The sequence below is a fragment of the Zea mays genome, chromosome 3 (genome assembly GCF_902167145.1).
Source record: "Zea mays cultivar B73 chromosome 3, Zm-B73-REFERENCE-NAM-5.0, whole genome shotgun sequence".
NCBI classification, from domain to species: domain Eukaryota; kingdom Viridiplantae; phylum Streptophyta; class Magnoliopsida; order Poales; family Poaceae; genus Zea; species Zea mays.
In genome coordinates this window covers 1,646,332-1,658,509 of record NC_050098.1, presented here as the reverse complement: position 1 = coordinate 1,658,509, position 12,178 = coordinate 1,646,332, and positions in this window count along the sequence as shown.

Here is a 12,178-nt window from a genome sequence, read left to right as displayed (position 1 = left end):
TTGGAGGTTTAGTTGGAAAGGTTCTGGAAATTGATGAAAGAACTAGGTTTACGCGTGATTATATATGTCAGGAGGGTAAGAATAGATTGTAGGGACATTGTTAAGGTACCCAAGACAGCTGAAAGCATTTTGGGGGTCCTTTCTGCATGATTTTCACTTTGAAAGAGATGTTCAAGATGAAAATCAAGGAAAAGTTCTATCTAGTGCTATCAAGGTGAGTGATGGTGAGCAGCCTCCATCCAATAAGTATAAAACGGATGGTCAAGCTAAGAAAAGCAATCAAAATGGCTAGAGAAATAAACTCAAAATTTGGTTCTGGTAATGTGGATGGCAAACAACAAATGAACAAAACGTCATGTCTGCTAACATCCAAGCTGGAGGGGTCCTCAAATCAGGATATTCAAAAATCCAAACATAAATGTGCTATTAAGGAGGAACATGAAGGTGGAGTCTATACTCTTGAGGACTCAGAAACTGAAAGCCAAACATTATAATAGTGAAAAGTGGAGGGTGAGTTATTTTCACAAAAGTTGGAAGCCACAACATGTGAACACAGAGATGAGGGTGCTATAAGATTTGTACTAGAAAAAACTACTTTTAGATATGACTTTGGTTGAAATCCAATCTCATATATTGGCTTTTGTTTTTTTAATAAGTCACAATGGGTTAAAAGACCAACCAAAGGAAGCCTTATGTTTAGCACTCTTGTCTAGTCCTTTAGGCCTCCATTGGAATGCGACAAATTTTCCTGTTTCTTGCATTTTCTGTGTGTAAATGAATTGATTTCTATAAAATTCCTGTATGATTCTTATGAAATTCCTACGTTCCAAATGAGGCCTTAGTAGTAGCTAGTGTGTTTGCTGTGACATATATTAACAACCAAGCTACTATACTCGTGTAGAGGCTTTTATTGGGTGAAATAGAGCTAGGGCAAGTAATCGCTATTAAGGTTTTATATTATACTAATAAACCTTTGATCTAAGGACTTTATCTTTTGTAACACCCCGTCCACTCCTGGACCGGCGGTACTTACTTCTGACAGTTCTCTAGGATCATATATCGCCCCCACAAACCAACACGAGTCTTTTTGCGCACTTTGTCCTCACTCATACGCACCCGAGAAAACTTTTTGCTCGGTCACCCATCCTGAAAGGGAATTAGGCTTACACCTAGTTCCTATATAATTTTGGTGGTTAAATTGCCCAACACAAATCTTTGGACTAACTTGTTTGCCCAAGTGTATAGATGATACAGGTGTAAAAGGTTCACACTCAGCCAATAAAAAGACCAAGCTTTGGATTCAACAAAGGAGCAAAGGGGCAACCGAAGGCACCCCTGGTGTGGCGCACCGGACTGTCCGGTGTGCCACCGGACATGTCCGGTGCACCAGGGGGACTCAGACTCGAACTCGCCACCTTCGGGAATTTCCGGAGGCGACTCGGCTATAATTCACCGGACTGTCCGGTGTACACCGGACAGTGTCCGGTGCGCCAAGGGAGGTCGACCTCAGGAACTCGCCAGCTTCGGGAAAAGCCAACGGCTCGTCCACTATAATTCACCGGACTGTCCGGTGTGCACCGGACTGTCCGGTGCGACTCCAGAGCAACGGCTATCTTCGCGCCAACGGCTCTCTGCCGCGCATTTAATGCGGGCTCTGCGTACGCAGATGACAGGCACGCCCATGCTGGCACACCGGACAGCAAACAGTACCTGTCCGGTGTGCACCGGACACCCAGGCGGGCCCACAAGTCAGAAGCTCCAACGGTCAGAATCCAACGGCAGTGATGACGTGGTAGGGGGCACCGGACTGTCCGGTGTGCACCGGACTGTCCGGTGTGCACCGGACTGTCCGGTGCGCCATCGAACAGACAACCCAGCCAACGGTCAAGTTTGGTGGTTGGGGCTATAAATACCCCAACCACCCCACCATTCATTGCATCCAAGTTTTCCACTTCCCAACTACTACAAGAGCTCTAGCATTCAATTCTAGACACACCAAAGAGATCAAATCCTCTCCAAATTCCACACAACACAATAGTGACTAGAGAGAGTGATTTGCTTGTGTTCTTTCGAGCTCTTGCGCTTGGATTGCTTTCTTCGTTCTTGATTCTTTCATAGCGATCAAACTCACTTGTAATTGAGACAAGAGACACCAAACTTGTGGTGGTCCTTGTGGGAACTTTGTGTTCCAAGTGATTGAGAAGAGAAAGCTCACTCGGTCCGTGGGATCGTTTGAGAGAGGGAAGGGTTGAAAGAGACCCGGCCTTTGTGGCCTCCTCAACGGGGAGTAGGTTTGCAAGAACCGAACCTCGGTAAAACAAATCTCCGTGTCTCACTTGCTTATTCGCTTGGGATTTGTTTTGCGCCCTCTCTCGCGGACTCGTTTCCTTATTACTAACGCTAACCCAGCTTGTAGTTGTGTTTATATTTGTAAATTTCAGTTTCGCCCTATTCACCCCCCCTCTAGGCGACTATCAATTGGTATCAGAGCCCGGTGCTTCATTAGAGCCTAACCGCTCGAAGTGATGTCGGGAGATCACGCCAAGAAGGAGATGGAGACCGGCGAAAAGCCCACTACAAGCCACGGGAGCACTTCATCGGAAGAGTCCCGCACCAAGAGGAAGGAGAAGAAGAAGAGCTCCTCCAACAAAGGGAAGGAGAAGAAATCTTCTTCGCACCACAAAGAGAAGAAGGAGAGATCTTCCTCCCACAAGCCACATCGGAGAGGGGACAAGCACAAAAGGATGAGAAAAGTGGTCTACTACGAGACCGACACTTCATCAACATCGACCTCCGACTCCGATGCGCCCTCCGTAACTTCTAAACGCCAAGAGCGTAAGAAGTTTAGTAAGATCCCCCTACATTACCCTCGCATTTCTAAAAATACACCTTTACTTTCCGTCCCATTAGGCAAACCACCAACTTTTGATGGTGAAGATTATGCTAGGTGGAGTGATTTAATGCGATTTCATCTAACCTCACTCCACAAAAGTATATGGGATGTTGTTGAGTTTGGTGCACAGGTACCATCGGTAGGGGATAAGGATTATGATGAGGATGAGGTGGCCCAAATCGAGCACTTCAACTCTCAAGCGACAACAATACTCCTCGCCTCTTTAAGTAGAGAGGAGTATAACAAAGTTCAAGGGTTGAAGAGCGCCAAAGAGGTTTGGGATGTGCTCAAAACCGCGCACGAGGGACACGAGCTCACAAAGATCACCAAGCGGGAAACGATCGAGGGGGAGCTCGGTCGGTTCCGGCTTCGCAAAGGGGAGGAGCCACAACACATGTACAACCGGCTCAAGACTTTGGTGAACCAAGTGCGCAACCTCGGGAGCGTAAAGTGGGATGACCACGAAGTGGTTAATGTTATTCTAAGATCTCTTATTTTCCTTAACCCTACTGTTGGAGACTTGTTCTCAAATGCTTAGAATTAAGAACAAGGCAACATAAAATGTTAAATGTCAATGTCCTTCGTCTATGAAACATTATTCTTTTTGAGAATAATGAATCCTGGACGAAGGTTGATAAAAGCATAACTACGAAGCACGAACCTTCGTAATAAAATTCTGGTAAAGATTATAAAATGACATAAAATAAAAGGTATAAGAGGAATAAACATGTCATAGATGAATTACATTGCATTTACTTAATACACAAAAATCATTGAATACAATAATACCTTTGCCTTGGCAAAGAGTTGAATTCCGAGAGATGCGATTGCAATTAATCGAATCCCCGAACAGTAACGGAATACTGTTCACTATTTATAGGCACAGGACGCAGCCTGTGAGGAATTACAAGTATGCCCCTTATAAAAACTTACAACATTGACTCAGACCTTTATGGACTAAAAGGTCATTCTATCTTTAAGTCGGTTTGTAACGCCGAAGCTTTACGAAGAGGAACCTTCGGCTATCTTATACAAACAGCTTCATCCGAGGACTACTTCTTTCTATAAGACCTTCGGCGACGAAGCATAGGCCCAACACCTACTCAAGTTCAATTAATTCGTGGTAATCGTAGATATACTAAAATGACCCCCGAGGAAGTAATCGGGCATTTTGTAAGTTTTGAGTGCATGATCGAAGGCTCGAGGAAGATCAACGAGCTTGATGATCCATCTACATCCGAGGCTCAACCCGTCGCATTCAAGGCGACGGAAGAAAAGAAGGAGGAGTCTACACCAAGTCGACAACCAATAGACGCCTCCAAGCTCGACAATGAGGAAATGGCGCTCGTCATCAAGAGCTTCCGCCAAATCCTCAAGCAAAGGAGGGGGAAGGATTACAAGTCCCGCTCCAAGAAGGTTTGCTACAAGTGTGGTAAGCCCGGTCATTTTATTGCTAAATGTCCTATATCTAGTGACAGTGACCGAGGCGACGACAAGAAGGGGAGGCGAAAGGAGAAGAAGAGGTACTACAAGAAGAAGGGCGGTGATGCCCATGTTTGTCGGGAGTGGGACTCCGACGAAAGCTCAAGCGACTCCTCCGACGATGAGGACGCCGCCAACATCGCCGTCACCAAGGGACTCCTCTTCCCAAACGTCGGCCACAAGTGCCTCATGGCAAAGGATGGCAAAAAGAAGAAGGTCAAATCCAACTCCTCCACTAAATATGAGTCTTCCAGTGATGATAATGCTAGTGGTGAGGAAGATAATTTGCGTACTCTTTTTGCCAACCTTAACATGGAACAAAAGGAGAAATTAAATGAACTAATAAGTGCCATCCATGAGAAGGATGATCTCTTGGACTCCCAAGAGGATTTCCTAATCAAGGAAAATAAAAAACATGTTAAGGTTAAAAATGCTTACGCTCTACAAGTTGAAAAATGTGAAAAATTGTCTAGTGAGCTAAGCACTTGCCGTGAGATGATTGACAACCTTAGAAATGATAATGCTAGTTTAAATGCTAAGGTTGATTCTCATGTTTGTAATGTTTCAATTCCCAATCCTAGAGATGATAATGATGATTTGCTTGCTAGGATTGAAAAATTAAACATTTCTCTTGCTAGCCTTAGATTAGAGAATGAAAATTTGATTGCTAAGGCTAAAAATTTTGATGATTGCAAAGTTACAATTGCCGATCTTAGAGATAAGAATGATATACTTCATGCTAAGATTGTTGAACTTAATTCTTGCAAACCATCTACATCTACCATTGAGCATGTCACTATTTGTACTAGATGTAGAAATGTTGATATTGATGCTATTCATGATCATATGGCTTTAATTAAACAACAAAATGATCATATAGCAAAACTAGATGCTAAAATTGCCGAGCACAACCTAGAGAATGAGAAATTTAAGTTTGCTCGTAGCATGCTTTATAATGGGAGACGCCCTGGCATTAAGGATGGCATTGGCTACCAAAGGGGAGACAATGTCAAACTTAGTGCCCCTCCTAAAAGATTGTCAAATTTTGTTAAGGGCAAGGCTCCCATGCCTCAGGATAACGAGGGTTACATTTTATACCCTGCCGGTTATCCCGAGGACAAAATTAGGAAAATTCATTCTAGGAAGTCTCACTCTGGCCCTAATCATGCTTTTATGTATAAGGGTGAGACATCTAGTTCTAGGCAACCAACCCATGCTAAGTTGCCTAGAAAGAAAACTCCTAATGCATCAAATGATCATGCTATTTCATTTAAAACTTTTGATGCATCCTATGTTTTGACTAACAAATCCGGCAAGGTCGTTGCCAAGTTTGTTGGGGGCAAACACAAGGGGTCAAAGACTTGTGTTTGGGTACCCAAAGTTCTTGTTTCTAATGCCAAAGGACCCAAAACAGTTTGGGTACCTAAAGTCAAGAACTAAATTTGTTTTGTAGGTTTATGCATCCGGGGGCTCAAGTTGGATACTCGACAGCGGGTGCACAAACCACATGACAGGGGAGAAGAAGATGTTCTCCTCATATGAGAAAAACCAAGATCCCCAAAGAGCGATCACATTCGGGGATGGAAATCAAGGTTTGGTCAAAGGTTTGGGTAAAATAGCTATATCTCATGACCATTCTATTTCCAATGTTTTTCTTGTTGATTCTTTAGATTACAATTTGCTTTCCGTATCCCAATTATGTCAAATGGGCTACAACTGTCTATTCACTGATGTAGGTGTCATTGTCTTTAGAAGAAGTGATGATTCAATAGCATTTAAGGGAGTGTTAGAGGGTCAGCTATACTTAGTAGATTTTGATAGAGCTGAACTCGACACTTGCTTAATTGCTAAGACTAACATGGGTTGGCTCTGGCACCGCCGACTAGCCCATGTTGGGATGAAGAATCTTCACAAGCTTCTAAAGGGAGAACACATTTTAGGATTAACAAATGTTCATTTTGAGAAAGACAGGGTTTGTAGCGCATGCCAGGCAGGAAAGCAAGTTGGTACCCATCATCCACACAAAAACATCATGACGACCGACAGGCCACTAGAACTCCTACACATGGACCTATTCGGCACGATTGCTTACATAAGCATCGGCGGGAGTAAGTACTGTCTAGTTATTGTGGATGATTATTCTCGCTTCACTTGGGTGTTCTTTTTGCAGGAAAAATCTCAAACCCAAGAGATCTTAAGGGGATTCTTGAGACGGGCTCAAAATGAGTTCGGCTTAAGGATCAAGAAAATTAGAAGCGACAACGGGACGGAGTTCAAGAACTCTCAAATTGAAGGCTTCCTTGAGGAGGAGGGCATCAAGCATGAGTTTTCTTCTCCCTACACCCCACAACAAAATGGTGTAGTGGAGAGGAAGAATCGAACTCTATTGGACATGGCAAGAACCATGCTTGATGAATACAAGACTTCGGATCGGTTTTGGGCCGAGGCGGTCAACACCGCTTGCTACGCCATCAACCGGTTGTATCTACACCGAATCCTCAAGAAGACATCGTATGAACTCCTAACCGGTAAAAAGCCAAATATTTCATATTTTAGAGTTTTTGGTAGCAAATGCTTTATTCTTGTTAAGAGAAGTAGAAAATCTAAATTTGCTCCTAAAACTGTAGAAGGCTTTTTATTAGGATATGACTCAAACACAAGGGCATATAGAGTCTTTAACAAGTCCTCAGGACTTGTTGAAGTTTCTTGTGACGTTGTGTTTGACGAGACTAACGGCTCTCAAGTAGAGCATGTTGATCTTGATGAGATAGGTGAAGAACAGGCTCCATGCACAGCGCTAAGGAACATGTCCATTGGGGATGTGTGTCCTAAGGAATCCGAAGAGCCTCCACATGCACAAGATCAACCGTCCTCCTCCATGCAAGCATCTCCACCGACTGAAAATGAGGATGAAGCTCAAGTTGATGAAGTAGAAGATCAAGCAAATGAGCCACCTCAAGATGATAGCAATGATCAAGGGGAAGATACAAATAAGGAAGACAAGGAGGATGAAGAGCAGAGGCCGCCACACCCAAGAGTCCACCAAGCAATCCAACGAGATCACCCCGTCGACACCATCCTCGGCGACATTCATAAGGGGGTAACTACAAGATCTCGGGTTGCACATTTTTGTGAACATTACTCGTTTGTTTCCTCTATTGAGCCACACAGGATAGAGGAAGCACTCCAAGATTCGGATTGGGTGGTGGCAATGCAAGAGGAGCTCAACAACTTCACTAGAAATGAGGTATGGCATTTAGTTCCACGTCCTAATCAAAATGTTGTAGGAACCAAATGGGTCTTCCGCAACAAGCAAGACGAGCATGGTGTGGTGACAAGGAACAAAGCTCGACTTGTGGCCAAGGGATACTCCCAAGTCGAAGGTTTGGATTTCGGTGAAACCTATGCACCCGTAGCTAGGCTTGAGTCAATTCGCATATTATTAGCCTATGCTACTTACCATGGCTTTAAGCTTTATCAAATGGACGTGAAAAGTGCCTTCCTCAATGGACCAATCAAGGAAGAGGTCTATGTTGAGCAACCTCCCGGCTTTGAAGACAGTAAGTATCCTAATCATGTCTATAAGCTCTCTAAGGCGCTTTATGGGCTCAAGCAAGCCCCAAGAGCATGGTATGAATGCCTTAGAGATTTTCTTATTGCAAATGGATTCAAAGTCGGTAAAGCCGATCCTACACTCTTTACTAAAACTCTTGAAAATGACTTGTTTGTATGCCAAATTTATGTTGATGATATTATATTTGGGTCTACTAACGAGTCTACATGTGAAGAGTTTAGTAGGATCATGACACAGAAGTTTGAGATGTCTATGATGGGGGAGTTGAAGTATTTTCTAGGATTCCAAGTGAAGCAACTCCGAGAGGGCACCTTCATCAGCCAAACAAAGTACACTCAAGACATTCTAACCAAGTTTGGGATGAAGGATGCCAAACCCATCAAGACACCCATGGGAACTAATGGGCATCTCGACCTCGACACGGGAGGTAAGTCCGTGGATCAAAAGGTATACCGGTCGATGATAGGTTCTTTACTCTATTTATGTGCATCTCGACCGGATATTATGCTTTCCGTATCCATGTGTGCAAGATTCCAAGCCGACCCTAAGGAAGCTCACCTTACGGCCGTGAAACGAATCTTGAGATATTTGGCTTATACTCCTAAGTTTGGGCTTTGGTATCCTAAGGGATCCACATTTGATTTAATTGGTTATTCCGATGCCGATTGGGCGGGGTGCAAAATAAATAGAAAGAGCACATCAGGGACTTGCCAGTTCTTGGGAAGATCCTTGGTGTCTTGGGCTTCAAAGAAGCAAAATTCGGTCGCTCTTTCCACCGCCGAAGCCGAGTACATTGTCGCAGGTCATTGTTGCGCGCAATTGCTTTGGATGAGGCAAACCCTGCGGGACTACGGTTACAAATTAACCAAAGTCCCTTTGCTATGTGATAATGAGAGTGCAATCAAAATGGCCGACAATCCCGTCGAGCATAGCCGCACTAAACACATAGCCATTCGGTATCATTTTCTTAGGGATCACCAACAAAAGGGAGATATCGAGATTTCTTACATTAACACTAAAGATCAATTAGCCGATATCTTTACCAAGCCTCTTGATGAACAATCTTTTAACAAACTTAGGCATGAGCTCAATATTCTTGATTCGCGCAATTTCTTTTGTTAGATTGCACACATAGCTCATTTATATATCTTTGATCGTATCCCCTTCCTATGCTATGACTAATGTGTTTTCAAGTCTATTTCAAACCAAGTCATAGGTATATTGAAAGGGAATTGGAGTCTTCGGCGAAGACAAAAAGGCTTCCACTCCGTAACTCAACCTTCGCCGTCGCTACATACCACTCTCCATCCTTGGGGGAGAAAGCAAAAGGACTTCGTCTTTGGTATAATCTTAACTCATTTGTTTATGACCAAAGGGGAAGAAACTACTTCGCGGGCTCTAATGATTCCGTTTTTGGCGATTCATGCCAAAAAGGGGGAGAAAGGAGAGCCCAAAGCAAAAGGACCGCACCACCACCGATTTCAAAAACTTAGTGTTGAATATTTATCAATTGATTTTCCTATTGTGTTCAAAAAGGGGAGAAAGTAGTATTTCAAAATGATATATCAAAACCCTCTTGAACACTAAGAGGAGAATCTCCTTTAGGGGGAGTTTTGTTTAGTCAAAAGAAAAGCATTTGAAACAGGGGGAGAAAATTTCAAATCTTGAAAATGCTTTGCAAAAATCTTATTCATTTACCTTTGACTATTTGCAAAAAAACCTTGAAAATGATTTACAAAAGAGTTTGCAAAAACAAAACATGTGGTGCAAGCGTGGTCCAAAATGTTATAAATAAGAAACAATCCATGCATATCTTGTAAGTAATAATATTGGCTAAATTCCAAGCAACCTTTACACTTACATCATGCAAACTAGTTCAATTATGCACTTCTATATTTGCTTTGGTTTGTGTTGGCATCAATCACCAAAAAGGGGGAGATTGAAAGGGAATTAGGCTTACACCTAGTTCATATATAATTTTGGTGGTTAAATTGCCCAACACAAATCTTTGGACTAACTTGTTTGCCCAAGTGTATAGATGATACATGTGTAAAAGGTTCACACTCAGCCAATAAAAAGACCAAGCTTTGGATTCAACAAAGGAGCAAAGGGGCAACCGAAGGCACCCCTGGTGTGGCGCACCGGACTGTCCGGTGTGCCACCGGACATGTCCGGTGCACCAGGGGGACTCAGACTCGAACTCGCCACCTTCGGGAATTTCCGGAGGCGACTCGGCTATAATTCACCGGACTGTCCGGTGTACACCGGACAGTGTCCGGTGCGCCAAGGGAGGTCGACCTCAGGAACTCGCCAGCTTCGGGAAAAGCCAACGGCTCGTCCACTATAATTCACCGGACTGTCCGGTGTGCACCGGACTGTCCGGTGCGACTCCAGAGCAACGGCTATCTTCGCGCCAACGGCTCTCTGCCGCGCATTTAATGCGGGCTCTGCGTACGCAGATGGCAGGCACGCCCATGCTGGCACACCGGACAGCAAACAGTACCTGTCCGGTGTGCACCGGACACCCAGGCGGGCCCACAAGTCAGAAGCTCCAACGGTCAGAATCCAACGGCAGTGATGACGTGGCAGGGGGCACCGGACTGTCCGGTGTGCACCGGACTGTCCGGTGCGCCATCGAACAGACAACCCAGCCAACGGTCAAGTTTGGTGGTTGGGGCTATAAATACCCCAACCACCCCACCATTCATTGCATCCAAGTTTTCCACTTCCCAACTACTACAAGAGCTCTAGCATTCAATTCTAGACACACCAAAGAGATCAAATCCTCTCCAAATTCCACACAACACAATAGTGACTAGAGAGAGTGATTTGCTTGTGTTCTTTCGAGCTCTTGCGCTTGGATTGCTTTCTTCGTTCTTGATTCTTTCATAGCGATCAAACTCACTTGTAATTGAGACAAGAGACACCAAACTTGTGGTGGTCCTTGTGGGAACTTTGTGTTCCAAGTGATTGAGAAGAGAAAGCTCACTCGGTCCGTGGGATCGTTTGAGAGAGGGAAGGGTTGAAAGAGACCCGGCCTTTGTGGCCTCCTCAACGGGGAGTAGGTTTGCAAGAACCGAACCTCGGTAAAACAAATCTCCGTGTCTCACTTGCTTATTCGCTTGGGATTTGTTTTGCGCCCTCTCTCGCGGACTCGTTTCCTTATTACTAACGCTAACCCAGCTTGTAGTTGTGTTTATATTTGTAAATTTCAGTTTCGCCCTATTCACCCCCCCCTCTAGGCGACTATCACATCCCAAGATTTTTCTAGGCCAAATACGCTTAACTTAGAAGTTTTTTCGAGATAGGTTTCCGAAAAAGACGATACACCTTGTTAGCATTAGTATTCTATTAATTCTATTAAGCATTGGGTCATGATATCGCCATCCACTGGGGTCAGGATATCACAATCCACCTCTTAGAATACTGACGTCCTCGTCGATCAACTCCAGGCCAGGAACCTCTTCTCTTGTCCATGTCTGTATGTCTAGTTTCGTCATATGTCATGTCATGTGACCACTCCGGGCCTACATGCACCATGTGTCATATACCTGAACCCCCTAGCCCACACATGCCCGTGAAACCGCGAGGGTCAGCTCTGATACCATTTGTAACACCCCGTCCACTCCCGGGCCGACGGTACTTACTCATGACAGCTCTCTAGTATCATATAACGTCCCCATAGACCAACACGAGTCTTTTGTACGCACTTTATTCTCACTCACGCGCACCCGAGAAAACTTCCCGGTCGGTCACCTATCCCAAGATTTCTCTAGGCCAAGCACACTTAATCCAAAAGTTTTTTTTGAGATAGGTTTCCGAAAAATAAGATGCACCTTGTTGACATGAGTACTCTATTATTTCTATTAAGCATTGGGTCGGGATATCACCATTCATTGGGGCCCAGGATATCACATCTTTGTTGAGAAAATTTTAATAGGCTACTCATGCTACACACTACCGGAGACGAGCTTGTTGTCAGGTGCTTAGTGATTTGTTGAGTGTCAAAACACAAGCACTCAACAACAAAAAAACACTTGGCAAACAACCTCTTTGTCGAGAGCCGAACTCTTGTGTAGATCCCTATATATATATATATATATATATATATATATATGGTATTATTGTATTAATAAATTTTTTGGGAAATAAAATAAGGATTTATGGTAAAAGGTATTATATGAAATTATGCATCATGCTAGATTCTCTTGTTTGTCCATTTGATTTGA